This window comes from Marmota marmota, unplaced genomic scaffold, assembly GCF_001458135.2.
Source record: "Marmota marmota marmota unplaced genomic scaffold, marMar, whole genome shotgun sequence".
In the NCBI taxonomy this organism is placed as follows: Eukaryota; Metazoa; Chordata; class Mammalia; order Rodentia; family Sciuridae; genus Marmota; species Marmota marmota.
In genome coordinates this window covers 49,899,303-49,920,512 of record NW_025999968.1, presented here as the reverse complement: position 1 = coordinate 49,920,512, position 21,210 = coordinate 49,899,303, and the positions used below count along the sequence as shown (strand labels likewise).

General features: G+C 34.9%; 1 long non-coding RNA gene across 1 annotated transcript in view; it reads right to left on the bottom strand.

Moving 5' to 3' along the window:
- Positions 1 to 2,941: 2,941 nt before the first annotated feature.
- Positions 2,942 to 21,210, bottom strand: part of LOC125616871 — a 20,751-nt gene continuing 2,482 nt past the window's right edge. Inside the window, exon 2 of the long non-coding RNA XR_007347656.1 lies at positions 2,942 to 3,525. This is a non-coding gene — a long non-coding RNA (uncharacterized LOC125616871). The remainder of the gene's footprint in view (positions 3,526 to 21,210) is intronic.

Below are 21,210 nucleotides of genomic sequence, written 5' to 3'. Positions count from 1 at the left end.
GAAAAAGCAATCATGAAATTCATTTGGAAAAATAAGATACCCAGAATAGCCAAAGCAATCCTTAGCAAGAAGAGTGAAGCAGGAGGCATCACAATACCAGACTACACTAAAAATCTATAGTAACAAAAATGGCATGGTATTGGCACCAAAATAGACATGTAGACCAATGGTACAGAATAGAAGACATAGATAAACCCACATAAATACAGTTGTCTCATACTAGACAAAGGCTCCAAAAACATACATTGGAGAAAAGATAACATCTTCAACAAATTGTGCTGGGAGAACTGGAAATCCATATGCAGCAAAATGAAATAAACCCCATCTCTCACCATGCACAAAACTCAACTCAAAGTGGATCAAGAACCCAGTAATTAATCCACAGACCCTGTACCTAAAAGAGGGAAAAGTAGGCCCAAATCTTCAACACGTGGGATTAGGCCCCGACTTCCTTAACAAGACTCCTAAAGCACAAGAAATAAAATCAAGAATTAATAAATAGAATGGACTCAAGCTAAAAAGCTTCTTCTCAGCAAAAGAAACAATCAACGAGGTGAACAGAGAGCCTACATTTTGGGAGCAAATTCTTTCCACACGCATGTCAGATACAGCACTAATCTCCAGAATATATAAAGAACTCAAAAAACAAACAACAAACAACCCAATCAATAAATGGGTTAAGAAGCTGAACAGACACTTCTCAGAAGATGCTATATATTTGATCAATAAATTTATGAAAAAATGCTCAGCATCTCTAGTAATTAGAGAAATGCAAATCAAAACTACTCTAAGACTTCATCTCATGCCAGTCAGAATGGCAGTTATCAAGAATACAGACAACAATAAATGTTGGTGAGGATGTGGGGGAAAAGGTACACTCATAACATTTCTGGTGGAACTGCAAATTGGTGCAATCTGTCTGGAAAGCAGTTTGGAGATTCCTTAGAAAACTTGGAGTGGAACCACCATTTGATCCAGCTATCCCACTCCTTGGTCTATACCCAAAGGACTTAAAATCAGCATACTATAGTAATGCAGCCACATCAATGTTTATGCAGCTCAATTCAAAATAGCTAAACTGTGGAAGCAACCTAGATGCCCTTCAATAGATGAATGGATAAAGAAATTGTGTTATATACACATTGGAATATTACTCAGCAATAAAAGAGAATAAAATTATGGCATTTGCAGGCAAATGGATGGAGCTAGAGAGTATTGTGCTAAGCAAAGTAAGCCAATCCCAAGAAACCAAAGGCCAAATGTTCTCTCTGATAATTAGATGCAGTCCATAACCCAGGGTGGCGGGGCATGGGAAAAATGGAGGAACTTTGATTGAACAAATGGGAGGGAGGGGTGAGGAGGTGCATGGGGGCAGGAAAGATGATGGAATGAGATGGAATGAGATGGATATCATTACCCTAAGTACATGTATGAGTGCACATATTGTTCAATGCTACATCATGTACAACTAGAGAAATGAAAAGTTGTGCTGCAATTATGTACAATGAATCAAAACACATTCTGCTGTTATATATACCTAATTAAAATAAATTATTTAATTTTTTTTAAAAAATCACATGCAATATTGCCATAAGTAACCCCACTTTACCAATTATTGAAACATTTCTAAGAGCAAGACTATTTTACATTGCCTTCATTCAGATTGGGGAACATCATAAATGATTAAATTCTTCAAATATATTGCAATTTATGTTTTTCATAGAGCTTATCCACTATCATAACTATGCCTCACAAACCTCCTCTGTAATGGTTAATTTTATGTGTCAACTTGATAGGGCTGAGGGATGCCCAGATAGCTGGTAAAACATTTTTTTTCTGGGTTTGCCTGTGAGGGCATTTCCAGAAGAGATTAGCATCTGATGAGTACATTGAGTAAGGAAGATTGCTCTCATTGAAAGGGTCCATCCTCCAGTTCACTGAGGGTCCAAATAAAACAGGGACAAAACAAGAAAAATGTGTTTATTTCAATCAGAAGGGTCACAAGAGTCGAATATCTACCTTCACACATTTGACAACACACTTAGCCATATCATTTGACTGAACAATTTTATCTGAACTAATTAGATAAAATTGTTCAAATTTCTACCTATAACATTACGTGTCTTACATTCTTTATTCTCCTTTCCTGTGACAGAGCACCATTTTATAACTGATTTCTATGTACTAAAGCTACTGTGAAACAGGAAAAAAAGTTTCATTCCCTGACTGAAGTAATGCTTTTCATTGATAAAGTCCCAACTACTCAATGATGCAAAGTGGTGATTCTGAAAGTATATAGACTGCCTTCCCAAGAATTTGCTGGGGAGTTTGTTAAAATGTAGGTTTATATATCTCACCCCAAAGACTTTCAAATCATAATTTCTCTGTTTTATTTCATATTTTATTCATTCCCAGCACTTACAAGAACTATTTTTGCCTACATTTTATTGGTACATTAAAATTATACGTAATAGTGAGATCCATCATGCCATATTCATGGATGCACATAACATAGTTTGATCAAACTCACTCCCCAGTACCTTCCCTTCCCATCCCCTCTTCCCTCCCTTGATCTGCTCAATCTATTCTACTGATCTCCCTCCATTACTACTATTATCATTCTAATTAGTGAATTATAATTTTATGAACAGATAAAAATCAGGATTCATTGGGATATATCCACACAGGAACATGGTAGAATTTGGTAAATTTTGAATCATAATTTCTAAGGCTGGATCCCTGCTGTATTTCACAAGCATCTTAGGCAATATTTATGTCGTAAGAATCATGAACTATAAGATGAAGCCATGAATGTCCAAGTATGATTCAGGCATTAACACAGAACATGACACATTACATCCAGTAACACCCACATATGGATCAAGAATGGATAAATATATATATATATATATATATATATATATATATATATATATATATATATATATATATAAAATTTATTTATTTTTTTATATTTATTTATTTTTTAAAACACATTAAGTCTTATCATACTCTTACCAATAAATGTCCCTGTGCCCAGAAGAAGTGAGAGACAAACATATAAACGTTTACAGAAAGTGACTTTGGGGAAACAGAAATAAATCCATAATGCAGAATGATCACTGTGGTTTGTCAACAATGAAAGAGACTGAGGCACGGGTGGTGCTCCACCACGTGGAGCAGGATGCTCTCTGTCCACACGGACACAATTTTCAGCCGGTCAGGCACCCTGGCTGTGGAAGATTGTTTTGTTTTGCGCAGCTTTTAAGCTGGAATCCACATGAGTTATGTGGATAAAGGTGGGAGGGAAAGTAGTGCTGCTCTAAGAAGTGAAAATCTAAAAACTTGAAAAACGGGCTTCAAAGCGGAATCGTAGAGCTAGAACATATCGGTGTTGTCAAGGGCATTCCTCCAGTCTTCAGCTTCCCATAAACCACCAACAAAGATGCCTCATTCTGGCTTAAATCATTCCATGGGAGGCCTTACAAACCCTCGCGATGGCTTCTGATATTGATGTGCTTTACTCTAAAAACAAAAAGAAAGAAAAAAGCATATTTAATTTTGGGAATATCTTACATATTAACATAATGTTCACACTTTCTTAATATTTGGAGTATTTTATATGTAAATAGCAAACACAGCTTTGTGCTTTAAATTTTTTTTGCGGGGGTGGGGAGTCACCAGAAATTGAACTCAGGGGCACTCAACCACTAAGCTGAATCCCCAGCCCTGTTTTTTTTGTTGTTTTTTTGTTTTTTTTTTTTAATTTATTTAGAGACAGGGTCTCACTGAGTTGCTTAGCACCTTGCTGTTGCTAGTTTTGAACTCAAAATCTTATTTTATCTCAAGGACTTAATTTTACACACAGCTATCTGTGAGTGTGTCTGATGAACAAAGAGAAGTAAGCTTGTAGTTCTTTTCCAAAGGTCCCTTCATCTTATATATTTTTAAACACATCAAGCACATTGAAATAACATTTATGTGTGTGTATCCATTCAAATAAGAAATTAATTGGCTTTGTGTTTAGGAAAGTCTCATGTAAAAAGCAATGGCCTGAAATGGAAATACATGGGCTTGATTTATGGTCCTTCCACGTATTAATTTAGAAGTCCACAGGCATATCACATAGCAACCCTGGAACGTGTTTATCCCTCCACAGCGTGACTTTGCTTATACTCTTCTCACAGGGGTAAATGCAACAAAATTTAAGCTGTAACATAGAATTTGCTCTCCCCTGATAGCTAAGCAAGTTGGGGTGGGGGTGGGGGGGCTCAAACAACCAACAAAAAGGTAAAAGATTAACTAGGAGTATACATTTTTTTTAAAGTACTGGAAGGAAAGTTATGGGGCTAGAGCATTCCTGTGTAGAGGAAATGAGCACAACATTCCTGACCATTTCCTCCTCCTGGACACAGTTCTATCCTAAGAGAGTCCTCAAGTTGACAACATCCTGAAATTCTTCATCTACTAGTACCCCCAAACCCGAACAGAAACACAGTGAATGTTTATTGGACTGTGTCAGAGCAAAAGGGTAGGCACAGTAAAAGAAGCAAAAAATCAAAAAGATGAGAAACTAAATCTGAACAAAACTTACTCAATAAACAGAAGGAAATTCCTCCATGATTGTAGTATGCTATAAAATAATTTAATAATTAAGTCTATATAGTAACATGACAAAACAGAGAGAGTGAAATGAAAAGGGAGATTGTTGCAACCTGCACAGCTGAACCTCAGAAACCAGAGAGGGGTGATATGGAATTAAGAAAGACAAACAGCCAGTTGTGGTGGCACTTGCCTGTAATCCCAGCAGCTTGGGAAGCTGAGGCAGGAAGATCACCAGTGTAAACCCAGCCTCAGCAATTTAGCGAGGTTCTAAGCAATTTAGGAAGACCCTGTCTCTAAATAAAAAATACAAAAAGGGCTGAGGATGTGGCTTACTGATTGAGTGCCCCTGAGTTCAATCCCTAGTGCCAAAGAAATAAAAAATAAAAATAAAAGATAAATACACACTTATAAGAAGCTGGGAACAGATGGGACATCATCCTCTGATGGAGGAACAGTGATCTGGAGCTAGTACAGCATGTTTATTATATAGATTTTTACCATTAAAAGGTTATTTGTGGGAAAGTTTCTGCAAAGGAGACAGGCTGGAAGGTCATGGCATGTGCAAGATATGGTGGTTATTTTGTTATGCCCAGAATACTTTATCCCTGGCAGCTGGTGTCTGAGCCTAGGGTCCAGCCTGATATGGTTCTGTGCCTTTGCACAGAGCTTCCTCAGGCATGTATCACCATAGTAACTGGGCAATCTTGACCTGCACAGAAAGTTCCCAGCACAAGTGCAGCCACAGGCTGTCAGAGACCATGATCCAAGTCACTGTTCTCCATAGGAGATTGTATAGCTAAGACAATAAATGGATGCTTAAATCAACATCATTTCTGAATGAAAAAAAAATAAAAATTACTAACATATGGAAAATAAAGACAGTGAGTGTGTACACAGGGGGAAAAAAGCCAATAATTTAGAAAGGAACTAAGCTCTATGAAAGACAAAAACAATTCATCCTAAAAAGAATTGGTGTCCCTGGGTTAGAGAATCCAAGAAATTAAGCTGAAAACAAAAAAGAGAAAGAATATGTCACAAGTTATAATACAGGAAAAATATACACATAAGAGAGAAGGAGCATATCATGATTATGACAGAAGAGCCTCAATATTAATACCCTTCTACCAGACTATCAAACATTTATAGTGAAGAATTACAACAAGGAGATGGTGCAAATCACACACAAAAAGAAAAATCATGCCAGCCTTATATTTTCCACCATAATAATGAATGCCAGATGATGATGGAATAATATCAATTAAGTTCTTACAAAAGGAAATGTGCTCCCAAGAGAATTGTCTCCAGTTGAGAGGTTGTTCACATACATCTCTTTTTTATATTAAAAAGCTGGAGGGAAAAGATTCAGTGAGATGACAAGTGATAATGTCAACCATAAGTACATTTACAAAGAGGGTTGCACTGAGTCGTAGGACTGTATTGTTTGTGTCACTGGGAAGGTGTCCAGTCCCAATGCCTCAGCAGCAATACTGAACCTAAGGGATAAGGAAAATACTCCTCAGCATACCTTGCCCTGCCATGGTGCAAGCAATTATTTATCTGAAACATATTTTTAAATTATAAAAAGACCAGATTTAATAAGAGGGGAAATTGAGACACCATGACAGAATTAGGGCCTTGGGATAGGATGATCAAAGGGGCCATTATGCTACTCAGCAATACTACTCAACATGTACATCTTAATATATACACACATATATATTAAATACATCTTTCTTAATAAATGTGTGGTGCCCCCTAAGAAAAATATAAGAAAGATTTTTATCTCTGGTTTTTTATATTGTCTATATTATCTATTCTCATATATGTATTGTATTATGAAAAGATAATTTGACCAAATACCAGGAAACCTGAGTTTACAGCTTGATATATTTGGTTATCTATAGAGATATAATATACAATATATAATTAAATAAGAAAAAATTGCTTATGATCTTTTCAACAGATGCCCCATGTATGTCTAACAAAATTCAATACTCAATAAAAACATTTTTAAAGTAATAAAAATATTACCATAATTGTGTCTATTGAAACAGAAGTTAGAACACATGTGGCTCTCTCTTTAAACACCAGAAAACTATACAGATACCCATTATCAATATTATTTGGTTGGATGACTTTGGGTTATGAGAAACAGAAACCTATTAAAACCAGAAACCTCACAAAAGGAGGATTTGTTATATTAGAATCTAAAACCTAAAAGGAAAGCAGCTTCCCCACAAGAACCTGAAACATGTTGAGAGGTGGCTGTCTCCTTTTCTCTTAAATTTTGTGTGATGTGTGTGTGAACCAGAGCTTCAATAATACATGACCTTACACAGGCAGTCCAACACCATCTGATTCCTAGTCTGATTACTGACCAGCCAATGGATTGGTTTTTCCTGAGTCATGTGCCCATGTTTTTCAATCCAATCAGCTCTATCTGGGCAGCATTCATATAGTGCTTAGCTACCAAGCAGAACTTCCAGATCTGCAAAGCAGAACAGTTAAAAAGGGAAGTTGGACAGAAAAGACAAATTAATTGATGTCTCTTCTACAATTGTTTCTCTAATATAATTATAATAATAAGTATTATTAAGATTCAAGTAAGATAAAAATAATACTGGGAACTGAAAATCATTATCTGTAATGAGAATAATTGCATAGCTAAAAAAGCCAAATGAATCTGCCATTAAAGATAAATTACTAATTAGAGGTAATAAAATAACAGTGAAAAGGAAAGGGAGTATATCCAAAAAATTCATAGAAGTCTTAGTAAAATGCAGTTAAATGAAAATAATAAAATAAACCTATTCTCAATAATAATAAAATTACAAAATATTCATGAACAAGCTTAATGAAAAACTAAACAGAACTTTTATCCTGAGAAAGGATAAGTAGGAAACAAAGAAAATCCTTAATAAATGAAGAGTTACAATTTAGAACTTCATACATCAATATTATATCAAAGTCAATTTATAGAAGTATAATAATCCCATTCAAATTCCAAGTACAGAGGAATGAGAGGATAACAACGTATTTCTAAAAGGGATTTTCGAAGAACATTTAGAATAATTGGAATAGTACAGAAATATTGAAAAAAGGAGCATCACTGGTTTATAAAATATGGGAAAAGTAAAGTATTACCTTAGGAGAATTAAATTTTATTAGGTATTAAAACATACTGTAAAACAACAATTATAAAAAGTTTACTTCTATTGTAAAATATAGAAAAAGATTGACAGAGCAGAATACAACAATCAGAAATTACAGAAGCTTTGTAAAAACAATATTTAGGAAAGTAAACTTTTGAAGCTGTGGTTAAAAGAAAGGTTATTAATATATTATGTTGATAAAGGATACCAATTTTAAAAGCATCTAATTTAGATCTTTATATCTTCCCCTGAAATAAATTTAAGGTCCATTAAAGAATTATTTTTAACAAATTCTTAACAATTAGAATGATGAAATGTTGTATCTACAGAGGAATGATGATTTCTCAAGCGTAAAATATCAAGTAACAACACAAGGAAAGATAAAAAACTTTATATTGTAAGATTTTAAAACTTTACTTAAAAAGTTTAATAGAAAATAAAATCAGTAGACCAGGACTTATATTTGGAATCAACTATATTTAACATTTACTTCTACAACATATACTTTCTTATTAAAATTTATAAGAATGGCCACAATGCCCTAGCCCTAAAATTGAAATTAGATAACAATTTGAGAGCAAACAAAAATCTTTTTATTCTTACTAAGCATCAAACATATTCATATTGAAGCAAACTTGAAATACAAGCATGCACCCACAATTTGGCAAGACCTTGTCTCAAAATAAAAAATAAAAAGGACTAGGGATGAAGCTCAGTGCACCCTTGGCTTTGACCCCAGCATCCCCTTCACCCTGCAAAAAAAAAAAGGAAGAAAGAAAATAATGTTGTAAACTGTTACAACTTCTTTGGATGACAATATTACAAAATGAACAACACCAAGAGTCATATTAAAATTTTTTTTCACGTCTTGCCAAAGAGATAATGGAATGAACATATACTCTGAGGTCAAATAAACATGAGCTCCAATTCTCTTTTCATATCTCAGCCTCATTTGTTTTTCATTGATTAAAAAGGTGATTGCAATAACTAGCAGTAATATTTCTGTGAAGATTCAATATTATAATGATGCCTATAAATGCTTAGTACTCAATAGACAATTAATAGATTTTACTGACTATATTTTCACTCCTTACCTTGCTCCAATGTGTAAGTATTTGGTACCTGTTGTGAAAACCATATTTTTCAGGTAGAATGACTAGATTTGGAGGATTTTAAGATTATTACTCATTATTGCTAATAATTATTCATGCTATTTTTGAAATGGTAGCAAAAAGTTATTTACATCCAAAGGCACTGATAATTCTTTTCACAGTCCATTTTCAGATGTCTGAAAATCACATGGGTCCATCCATTATGGAGCGTAAGGTCTTTCTGTGCTTGTAATGGCCTTCAGAGAATGTTTACAGATTCCCATGTTTAATCCCTGTTGATGTTTTTCCAGTCTCTGTTGTTGCCTTTGGTCTGTGGCTCTATCTTCTAATTGCTAACTCCTTTCTTCATCCTATTTAGAACTCTATTTCTTTCCCACATGGTTGGAATGATTTCCAACTACAACATTCATTCTTTCAAATTTTTCTTGGGGGGAGAATCTCATCTTCTGCAGAAATTGCCAACCACAAAGTGATTCATTTCATTGTCCAGGTCTTTTTACGATTAAAAGAACTTTTCATATTATTCATGAGCCCAAACTGATTCATCCATATAATTTAGATTTTAAGCTTTTAGGTTAAGGACTACAATTTCCCAGTGACATTTTCAGTGCTGGGTAGAGAGCCTGTACAGAAATTGATGTTCTTTCTTAAAAACGAAATGTTAGCACTTACTCCACCTTTTAACTCAAGCTGGAGAACTAAAGAAATAGGTTTATATTCTTTAAGGCGGGAAGGATTCTTAATAACTGCCTGAAGTCACAACCGTAATAGGAAGTGAATTTTGTGCTAATGGATTTCTGCTTAATAAAATCACACATGTATGTAAATCAATAGAGGAGAACATTATGTGTGGGTGTACTACTTTTCAAAACTTTGAAAACAAAGTCCATTCTAAAAGTGATACATGCTCACTATGGAATATAACAACAACAACAACAAAATGGAAAGAAAAAAAACTGTACCCCCACTCAGCAAAATGATATCAATGAATTCATTTTCTTTTTTCACTTATCTAAATAGAATTTGGGGGTTTTTTATCCTTTTTTTTTTTTTACTTTTTGTTTTTACATAATTGTGACCATTCTTTAAAATTATGGAACTTGTATACATTCAGATTCACACATATATGTAAAGTGCCTTACTTTCTAAATATTATAACATCAACATTACTCCTACTATAACATTTGCAAAAGCAATTTAATTATTTTCACTTTGTCTTTATTTATTCTTTGCAGGCCTTTTAGAACTTTTTAGAAATATTTGAATTTCAAGAGACTGAAAATATTTTGTAACAGAAAAAGTAGTAAAAGTACTTCTGACATATTTTAAACTTCAGACAACAATTACACTTGTACTTTGCTTGTAATAGCATTTTAAGACAACTATGTAATATCTCATTGGTGGTAACTGACTTCATTTAATTATTTTATTACGTGGCATGTTGAAATTATTTCACGAAAAGAATTTAAGTAGAATGCTTTCTCATAATTTGGGCTTAATTCTTTGAGGTTGAGTGACAAGAATGGAGTCATTAGTTCAAGAAAAAGAAATATTCAAAGGTTTTTGGTATGTTACCAAATATTTTCCCAAAAGATTTGCAAAATCTGCCTACCCTTACAATGTATGGATATCTTCATTCCATCCTACCCTTACCTCACTGGGAGCAAGTGGTCTCATTAAAACCAAATTAGGTTTGTTAATTTACTGGGAAGAAATAACATTTTATTATCATCTTAATTTGTAAGTCTTTGATGACAATGGTGTTGAAAATGTTTCCGTATGTTCACTTACTTGTTTTTGTTCATCTTTTATGATTTTCTGATAATGACTTTTGCATATCCTCTTCCATGGTAAAATGCCTATTACTACTGACTTCAATGTTTTTTTTAATAAAGAAAATGAACCTGACTCATAGATGATACAAAAAATTTCCAAAATACTTGCCCTTTGATTTTTTTTCCACAGGCTTAAGGTTTTATTCTTGTATTATTAACACTTTACCATTATTATTCTCTTCATTACTTTTTAAGCAAATTCTTCACTTACGTGTGTTTATTAACATATTAAAGAGATTCAGTGTGATATCCCCATGCATGTATACAGTGTACACTGATTAACCTCCCTTTTTCACCCTCCCGCCATCCTTCCCAATCTAGTAATCACTAAGCTACTTTCAAGATGTCTTAATTTAGCTTCCACATGAGAGAAAACGTGAACTACTTGTCTTTTTGTGTCTTACTTATGTCACTTTATATATGGTCTTCCAGTTCTATGCATTTTGCTGTAAACGACAGGATTTCATTCTTCTTTGTAGCTAAATAATATTCTATAGTATATGAATGCTACATTTTCTTCATCTATTTGTCTGTTGGTGGGCACTACAATAAGTTACTGTGAATGGTGCTACAATAAGCATGGGTGGCCAGGTATCTCTTTGATATGCTGACTTCATTTCCTTTGAATATAGACCCAAAAGGAAGACAATGGGATCATAGGGCAGATCTGCTTTGAGGTTTTTGAGGAATCAACATACTGTTCTCCATAATGCTATAATTTCTATTTCTACCAACAGTGTATGAGAGTTCTTTTTTTTCCCATATCCTCATCAGAATTTTTGTTTCTTTTCTTTTTTTTAACTTTTTATTTTTTTAGAGAGAGAGAGAGAATTTTTTAATATTTATTTTTTAGTTTTTTTTTTCGGCGGACACAACATCTTTGTTTGTATGTGGTGCTGAGGATCGAACCCAGGCCACACGCATGCCAGGCGAGCGTGCCACCACTTGAGCCACAGCCCCAGCCCCTTTTTTTTTAACTTTTTAAAATTTGTTCTAATTAATTAGACATAACAGTAGAATGCATTTTGACATATCATACATAAATGAAGTATAATGTCTCATTCTTCTGGTTGTACATGATATAGAGTTACACAGGATATATTCATATATGCACATAGGGTAACAATGTTTGATTTATTCTACTATCATTCCTACCCCCATACCTCCTACCCTATCTTCACTCCCTTCTGTCTAATCCAAAGTACTTCTATTCTCCCCCACCCCCAATAATTGTGAATTCATATCCATATATCAGAAAAAAACATTTGACCTTTGGTTTGGGGGGACTGGCTTATTTTGCTTAGCATAACATTCTCCAGTTCCATCCATTTACCAGCAAATGCCATAATATTATTCTTTTTAAGGCTAAGTAATATTCCATTGTGTTTATATACCAAATTTCTTTATCTATTTATCTGTTGAAGGGCACCTAGGTTGGTTCCACAGCTTAGCTATTGTGAATTGAGCTGTTATAAACATTGATATGGCTGCATCACTGTAGTGTACTGATTTTAAATCCTTTGGGTAAAATCCTAGGAGTGGAATGACTGGATCAAATGGTGGTTCCATTCAAAGTTTTCTGAGGAATCTCCATACTGCTTTCCAGAATGGTTGCACCAATTAGCAGTCCCACCAGCAATGTATGAGTGTACATTTGTCCCCACATCCTGGCCAACATTTATTGTTACTTGTATTCTTGATAACTGTCATTCTAACTGGAATGAGATGAAATCTCAGTGTTGTTTTGATTTGCATTTCTCTAATTACTAGAGATGTTGAATTTTTTTTCATGTATTTGTTGATCAATTATATTTCTTCTGATGTGAAGTGTCTGTTCAGTTGCTTTTAAAATGTTGAAGTATCCCTAGTTTTTCTAGTGTTTTCTAGCCCATTGATTGATTGGATTATTTATTTTTTGGTGTTAAGTTTTTGAATTCTTTATATATGCTGGAGATTAATGCTCTGAGGTGTGTGTAGTAAAGATTTTCTCTTATTCTGTAGGTTCTCTCTTCATGTTATTATTGATCAATTCCTTTGTTGAGAAGAAGCTTTTTAGTTTGATTCCATCCCATTTATTGATTCTTAATTTTACTTCTTGTGCTTTAAGAGTCTTGTTAAGGAAGCCAACATGGTGGAGATTTGGTCTACTTTTTCTTCTATTAGGCACAAGTTCCCTGGTCTAGTGCCTAAGTCCTTGATCCACTTTGAGTTGATTTTTGTGCAGGGCGTTTAATTTCATTTTGCTACATATGGATGTCCAATTTCCCCAGCACCATTCATTGAAGAGGCTATCTTTTCTCCATTGTATGATTTTGGTGCCTTTGTCCAGTATGAGATAATTGCATTTATGTGGGTTTGTCTGTGTCCTCTCTTCTGTGCCATTGGTCTACATATCTGTTTTGGTGCCAATACCATGCCATTTTTTGTTACTATGACTCTGTAGTATAATTTAAGGTCTGGTATTGTGATGCCTCCTATTTTACTTTTCCTGCTAAGGATTGCTTTGACTATTCTGGGTCTCTTATTTTTCCAAATGAATTTCATGATTGCTTTTTCTATTCCTATGAAAAATGTCATTGGGATTTCAGTAGGGATTGTATTGAATCAGTATAATGCTTTTGGTAGTATGGCCATGTTGTCAATGTTAATTCTGCTTACCCAAGAGCATGGGAGATATTCCCATCTTCAGTTTCTTTCTTTAGTGTTCTGTAGTTTTCATTGTAGAGGTCTTTCACTTCTTGCTAGATTGATTCCCAAATATTTTATTTTTTGGAGGCAATTTTGAATGGGGTAGTTTTTCTAATTTCTCTTTCAGTTGAATCATCACAGTTGTATAGGAATGCATTTGATTTATGGGTGTTGACTTTAAATCCTACAAATTTGCTGAATTCATTTATTAGTTCTAGAAGTTTTCTGGTGGAACTTTTTGGATCTTCTAAATATAGAATCATGTCATCAGCAAATAGTTATAGATTGACTTCTTCTTTTCCTATTTATATTCTTTTAATTTCTTTCTTCCATCTAATTGTTTTGGGTAGAGTTTCAAGGACAATATTGAATAAAAGTAGTGAAACAGGGCATCCTTGTTTTGTTCCAGTTCTTAGAAGGAATGCTTCAGATTTTTCTCCATTTAGAATGATGTTGTTCTAAATATGATATGTCAAGAGCTTTGTAATGTTTTGAACAACCAATAAAAAAAAAGAAAAAAAAGAATGATGTTGTTCTTAGGTTTAGCATAGGTTGCTTTTAAAGTGTTGAGGTATCCCTAGTTTTTCTAGTGTTTTGAACTTGAAGGAGCACTGTATTTCGTCAAATGTTTTTTCTGCATCTATTGAGATGATCATATCTCAATCTTTTCTTTGAGTCTATGGATGTGACGGATTACATTTATTGATTTCCATATGTTGAACCACCCTTGCACTTCTAGAACTAATAAATGAATTCAGCAAATTTGTAGGATATAAAGTTAATACCCATAAATCAAATGCATTCGTAAAGCACTATCTTTTTAATATATTTTTGTATGTAATTTACCAGAATTTTATTGAGAATTTTTGCATCTATATTCATCAGGGATATTGGTCTGAAGTTTTCTTTCCTTGATGTGTCTTTGTCTGGTGTTGGTATCAGGGTAATATTAGCCTCATAGAATGAGTTTGAAAGTGTTCCCTAATTTTTCTATTTCTATGGTATAATTTGAGAAGTATTGGTGTTAATTTTCCTTTGAAGGTCTTGTAGAATCTTTCAGCTGAGAATCTGTCTGGTCCTGGGCTTTTCTTAGTTGGTAGGGTTTTAATGGCGTCTTTGATTTCATTGCTTGAGATTGATCTATTTAAATTGTGTATGTCCTCCTGATTCAATTGGGGTAGGTCAAATGTCTCTAGAATCTTTGTTTTCTTTTTGTAATAACTTTTTAATAACTTCATGATAACTAGGGTAAGATGGTGTCTCATTATAATTTTTATTTTCATCTTCCAAATGGTTAACGATATTGAGCACTTATTCATACATTTATTGGCCGTTTGTGTTTTTCTTTTGAGAAGTATCTATTCAGCTCATTTGTCCATTTTTTTAACTGGATTACTTGTTTTGTTTTTGTTGTTCAGTTTTTTGGGGTCCTTATATACTCTGGATATTGTCCCTTGGTAGAATGAAGAGTTGGCAAATACTTTCTCCCATCTTATAGTTGTCTTTTCACTCTGTGACTCCTTCCTTTGTTGTGCAGATGTTTTTAGTTTGAAATAATCACATCTGTTGTGGATTGGATTTTGTTTCCTGTGTTTGGGGGTTCTATCCAGAAATTGTTGCCTTTACCAAAGTCTTAAAGTGTTCCCTATGTTTTCTTCAAATAGTTTCAGTGTCAGGTCTTACACTTAGTCCTTTGACATATGCACCATTCTTACAGTACTGGGAGTTTTAGCCAGAGCAATTAAGCAAGAGAAAGAATAATAGGCATACAAATAGGAATGGCAGGAATCAAATTATCTCTATTTGAAGATGATATGATTCTAAATAGAGAAAAACCTAAGGATGCCAACAGACTAGAAATAATAAATTCAATAAAATACCACATACAAAATCAACATGCAAAAATCAGCAGCTTTTCTATTCAGAAATAACAAGTTTGTAAGAAAGAAATTGTAAAACCAAGCCCTTTGACAATAGCTACAAAATAAATAAATAAACAAGAAAGCAAACATACCAAACCTAGGAATAAGCTTTATTGAGAAAGTGAGAGACCTCTGAAATAAAAATTACAAAACACTAATGAAAGAAATTGGAGACACTAAAAGACAGAAAGATCTCCCATGTTCATGGACTGGAAGAATTAATATTGTTAAAAATGTCCATACTACTCAAAGCAATCTACAGATTCAGTGTAATCTTCACCAAAATGCCAAAGTCATTCTTCACAGAACAAGAAAAAAATCCTAAAATTCATATGTAAGCCAAAAAAAAAAAAAAAAAACAGCACCAAAACCACATAGCCAAAGCAAACTTGAACAAAAGTGTGAAGCTGGACGCACCCCAGTGCCTGATTTCAAGACATACTCCAGAGACAGCATGTTATCTGCATAAAAACAGACAAATGAGCCAATGGAACAGAATGGAGATTCCAGAAATAAACCCAGGCTTTTACAGCCAAGTGATTCTCAACAAAAACATACATTGGAGAAAGGACAATCACTTCCATAAACTGTGTTGCAAAAACTGGATATCCATGCACAGAAGACTGAAACGTGACCCCTATCTCTCATTACTGTTTTTAAGTTTCATAATTCTTTCCCCATCTACAGATTGGATCATTTTCTTCTATACTTTTGAAAATATATGGCTTTTACATTAATTTATTTTGTTCTCATAGATTTTGGGGGGATTATGATAAGAATCCAAAGGTATATTTTTAATAAACAGCTGGTTGTCCCAGTGCCTCTTATTATATACTACTTCCTATAACCGTTTGCTATGGTCCCCCTCTAGCACACATGGAAGTCGGCACATACAGAGTGCGTCTGAGCTGTCTGTTCCAGTGACCAACCTGTTGCACTCCCCTAGCTTCATGACACTTCCTAACGTGTAATACAGCTCTTCATTAATATATTTTTAGGAAAAAAATTACTATTTTAACAAAGTTTTATTACTTTTTTTATAGAGAGAGAGAGAGAGAAAGAAAGAGAGAGTTTTTTAATATTTATTTTTTAGTTTTCAGTGGACACAACATCTTTATTTTATTTGTATGTGATGCTGAGGATCTAACCCAGTGATTGCGCATACCAGGCAAGCGGGCTACCACTTGAGCCACATCCCCAGCCCTTTATTACTTTTTTACAAAGTTTCTGTCAAAAGAATCCCACTAGAACTTTGAATAATTATATTAAAATGACAAATCCAGACAAATTAATAATTTTATGATATTTAATGCAACAAATGACTAATGTCTTTTATTTGGTAAGCTTTTATTTTAGGTCATTTGCTAATGTTATTTTTTTAATGTGAGTCCTGCTTATTTAGTTTTCAGGTTATTTCTAATAATTTTAGATTTGTTTTTATGTTCATATACTTTCTATTTTATTATATTGTATAATCATGGTAGTTAATAGGAGTACTGAGAAAAGCTATTCAAATATTTTGTTTAATGTACATTCAGCTCCATAATTTAATGTTTTAAAAGTTAAATAGTTTTTCATGGGTTTATTTAAGCTTTCTAATAAAAATACATTACAATGTAACCCATATGTAATATATAAATAAACATCATTTAAGTATGATGTACTTAATATGTTTGCATAATATAATCCCAATATATTTGAAGTGTCTAATACTATCATTTGTTTCATTCCTTCATAGATTTATAACACTGTTACAAAGGTTTAAAATAGCACCAAATTGACTGAACATTCTGTATTGATAGATATATAATCCAGAGCTTACAAGTTAATTAATCTAAAGATAACTGAATTTTTCAATGTTCTCAAAAGACAAATAATTTCAAGTAAAATCAGTGATAATTCTCCCTAAAATGTGAAGTGTCCTGGTATAAAATGAAAGATTCTTTTGTACTTCACAAGTTCCGTATATAAAAAGTGCTTAAAATGAAATTCATTTGTGATATTACATATAAAATGCCATTTGTTGGAACCATATGAATTCCTAAAATCAAAAGTACAATTTCATAGACGTCCTTAACACATTCACATCCTTATTATGTTTATATTTAGGATGGGGTCTGTAGAAAATATTCTTGTTTTAATTTATTATGAATTCTGACATATATAAAATATACATGGTTATAACCCACTATGTCAGAATTCATTTTAATAATCTCAATATCAGAGTTAATTTACAACAACAACAAAAATTTATTTTGGCAACCCTAGGATATGGGCCAAAAAATGGGGAAAAGATGGGATTGTGGGGAGACATTTTTACCTACATCCAAAAGCCAGTATATGTGGTATGCACTACAGAAGGCTGATGCACTACAGAAGGCTGCTACTGGAAAATAATTGTGAAATACAACAAGTCATCAAAGGGTGTTAGTCTGGTCAAGTAAAGGAACACAGGGAATACAAACTTAATGAAGAACTCATTGGTGGATCCAGATATGTAGCAGAATATTAAAATGTAACCCTTCCAATCTCACAATTTCACCTGAGGCTGTAGAAGGAGAACATCACCTACCAAGTACCCTTGTAATTCAGAGTGACATCCACATAAGGTTTCCAAAATAAGTGAGGCTTAAACCAGTTCTAGCAGGTTTTGCCAGTCTCTCCCCTGCCAGGTCATAATAGAGAAAGCTAAAAGGGGATGAAAAGAATATCTTTGAGCAGAAAGCTTTTCTATTATTAGGAACTAGGTTCTCAGGATTGATTCCCAGGGATGGAATTATTAGTTCAAAGGGAAGACATCTTTGAAAGGTGACCCTCACAAGGAGGTTAAAGATAGTGGACACTAAGGAATGCTGCAAACATTCCAGGTGGTAGCACTTAACTTCCTCACTTATAGTGAAGGAAAAGTGACTTTGAGGGACCCATTCAGGGGACATGTGTTCCTTAAATGTCAGGGAAGATACTAGTTACACTCAAAAGTCTAAAGGGGAGAGACTAATTGTAGCTGGCTGCTGGAAGGCAAAGACAGAAAGAAGGATCTTACTGGTAGTCAGCCATGATGTCTGATGTTGAGCAAGACAAAAGTGAATAAAGAAACTAGATATGGGCATTAAGACCTAGGATATTGGATGGGGTGGGGGTAGTAAGAAACAGCTGTTAGAGGAATCTCCTTGCCAAATCACTGGAACTGGAAGTCCTAGGTCAGGCATCTCCAAAGAAGCTGTGAAATATGCTATAAGAAGAGGAAGCAGGAAAATGACCTTCCCTCCCACCTGCCAGTGCCCTCTATAGCTACAGATTTTATATGCCAATAACACCATTGAAAATTGAAAGTGTTGTAAATGGAAAATGCACTCAGCCAAACCTACCAAATATCATAGCTTAATGACACAACTACACTACAGAGTATCAGTTGTTTCCCCTCCTGATTATGGACTGAGTTGGGAGCTGCAGCTCATTGCTCCTCTCCAACATCATGAGAAAATATTGCACTACGTAGTGCCCTCCCAGGAAAGTACCGAAATTCAAAATTCAAGCACAGTTTCTACTGAATGTGTATTGCTTTCACACCAGTGTAGTAAAGAATCATTAAGTTGAACCATCACAAGTAAGGGACATGAAGAGAGGCAATCTCAATGCTTGGCCCAATAAGAATGGGCCTTGGGTCTAGAATACTTCCTTGCTGTTATGGTTTAGATATGAGGTGTCCCCAAATCTCATGAGTGAGACAATGAAAGATAGATTAGAGGTGAAACGATTGGGTTACGAGAGCCTTAACCTAATCAGTGTGTTAATAATGGATTAACTAGGGGTTACATTATGGTCTGAGTTGAAAGTTAAGTCAGGCTGACTCCATTCTGCTCAGACATCTCAACAGCACAGAATTGCACACCCCCCTTTCCTCATGAGCCCACTTGCATAGGAGCTGACACCCTCACTCATTTGCACCCTGACCACAATGTCTTTAAACTCTGGAGCTGTTCTGAGCAGATACAAGAAATGTGAATTCTAAGAATGTTCTGTTAGTTGGTACTTTCCACTGTTACAACTTATGGTGGTGCTTGCCTCTCCCACCGGCTCCTTTGTTGTTTTCCTGTTTCAATGGCCCCTCCACCTGCATTCACTGTCTTGGACTGCAGAACTGTCTGCTTTCTGCTCCCTTGGCCCTGGCCAGAATAGACCCTTTGTCTTTTCTTCAATTTCTCATTTGAAATTTTAGAATCGCACCTTAACAGTAACAGCAGCCATGGAGGGTGTGGCTGTAGGAGGTGGGTCACTGTGTACATGTCTTTGCGGTTTATATTTTGTCCCTAATAAGCAGAGCTCTCCCTGATTCCTTGTTGCCATTTCTTGAGATGGTCTCCTCTGCCACGTCCTTCAGCCATACTGCTCTTCCTCGCCTCAGATCTAAAGCTATGGAGTCCGCCTTCTATGGACTGAGACCTCTGAAACAGTTAGGCCCAAATAAACTTTTCCTTCTCTACATTGTTCTTCTCAGGTCTTTTGGTCATAGCAGCAAAAAAGTTGACTAAAACACTTACTAAGAGATGAAGAGCCCACCAGTCTGCAGAGCTTATCCCATGTGTGGGGTATCTTTCCTCCTTTCAAGCTCAATGTATACTCCTTTGTTCACCTGAAGCAGGTATGTCAATGGCCCTCAGACACATGCCCAGCTTTCAGTATTTCAAACTCCACGGGGAAGGTGAGGGTCCTTCTAGTGCAATGACAAGGGGTATATGAAGTCCACTCGTTCTATATCTGCTGCTAGGGACCCACTAGCAATGAGACCAATGCGTTTTTGGAGCTGATGTCTTTTCTCCGAGTCAAATGGCTTTTTCATTTGTGCTTGACTGTGTTATGATTTCCTTAGCAATTCTGATACCCAGACTCAGTAGTGGGCCGAAGTTTAGGAACATCTACTGCGGGAGGTTGGCATAGTGCTGACCTTTGCTATTTTCCAAGTGGTTGGGATCATTGGTAACTGTGCGTGGTGTTCCACTTGATAGCAGATTGACAGATTAGAGCAAGTGCAAACTGGAATAGGGAAGAAGTTTTAACTTGAATGAGCAGTGTATTAGATTTGAATGGATGTTTTCATGTTAAAAACTCACTAGAGAAACCATGAGATCTTCCTGGGATTTCATCGAAGGATGAGAGGAGGAAATAACAAATTGACTTTATAAAAGCATTGATGAGAAGGAATACAGTTGCTTTTTTCCATGTAGTGAGTCACACCATTACATTACTTAAATTTAAGACCTTGATTACCGAGGTGCTAGAGCCAGCTAGTGAGAGCTATCATGTGTGCTTCTTCCCAACTGCAGTTCAGTGGCATCATGTGAGGTTTCCCATCAACCACAGTGGGAGTATTTACACCATAGAAACTGGCAAATGTTACAAGTCAGATTTTCCTTCTTCTAAGAGCTAGTTTGGACATTTACCAGCACACCACCAGAAAGAACCACGCATCTGAAGTTCTACTGATTTATAGAGCACTTTAATCTGCACAAATGAGAACTAGGAACCAGAAAGAAAGAATTTGGCATTTCCAAGAATAAAGGCTAAAAGAGATAATAATAAGCCAAAAAATCAACCCAAATATAAAGGTCACCTCACCTTTGGACATGCCATTCATACTAAATGTCACCAAAGGAAATTAGCTTAAAGGTTAGTGAAGGAGCCAGGAGTTGTGGTGGTGCATGACTAAAATCCCAGCAACTCAGGAGGCTGAGGCAGGAGTATCTCAAGTTTGAGACTAGCCTTGACAACTTAGTGAGACTCTCAGAAAGTTAATGAGACCCTGTCTCAAAATAAAAATAAAAAGGGCTGGGGATGTATCTCAGTGGTAAGGTGCCCACAGGTTCATGGTTCTATCATATATATATATATATATATA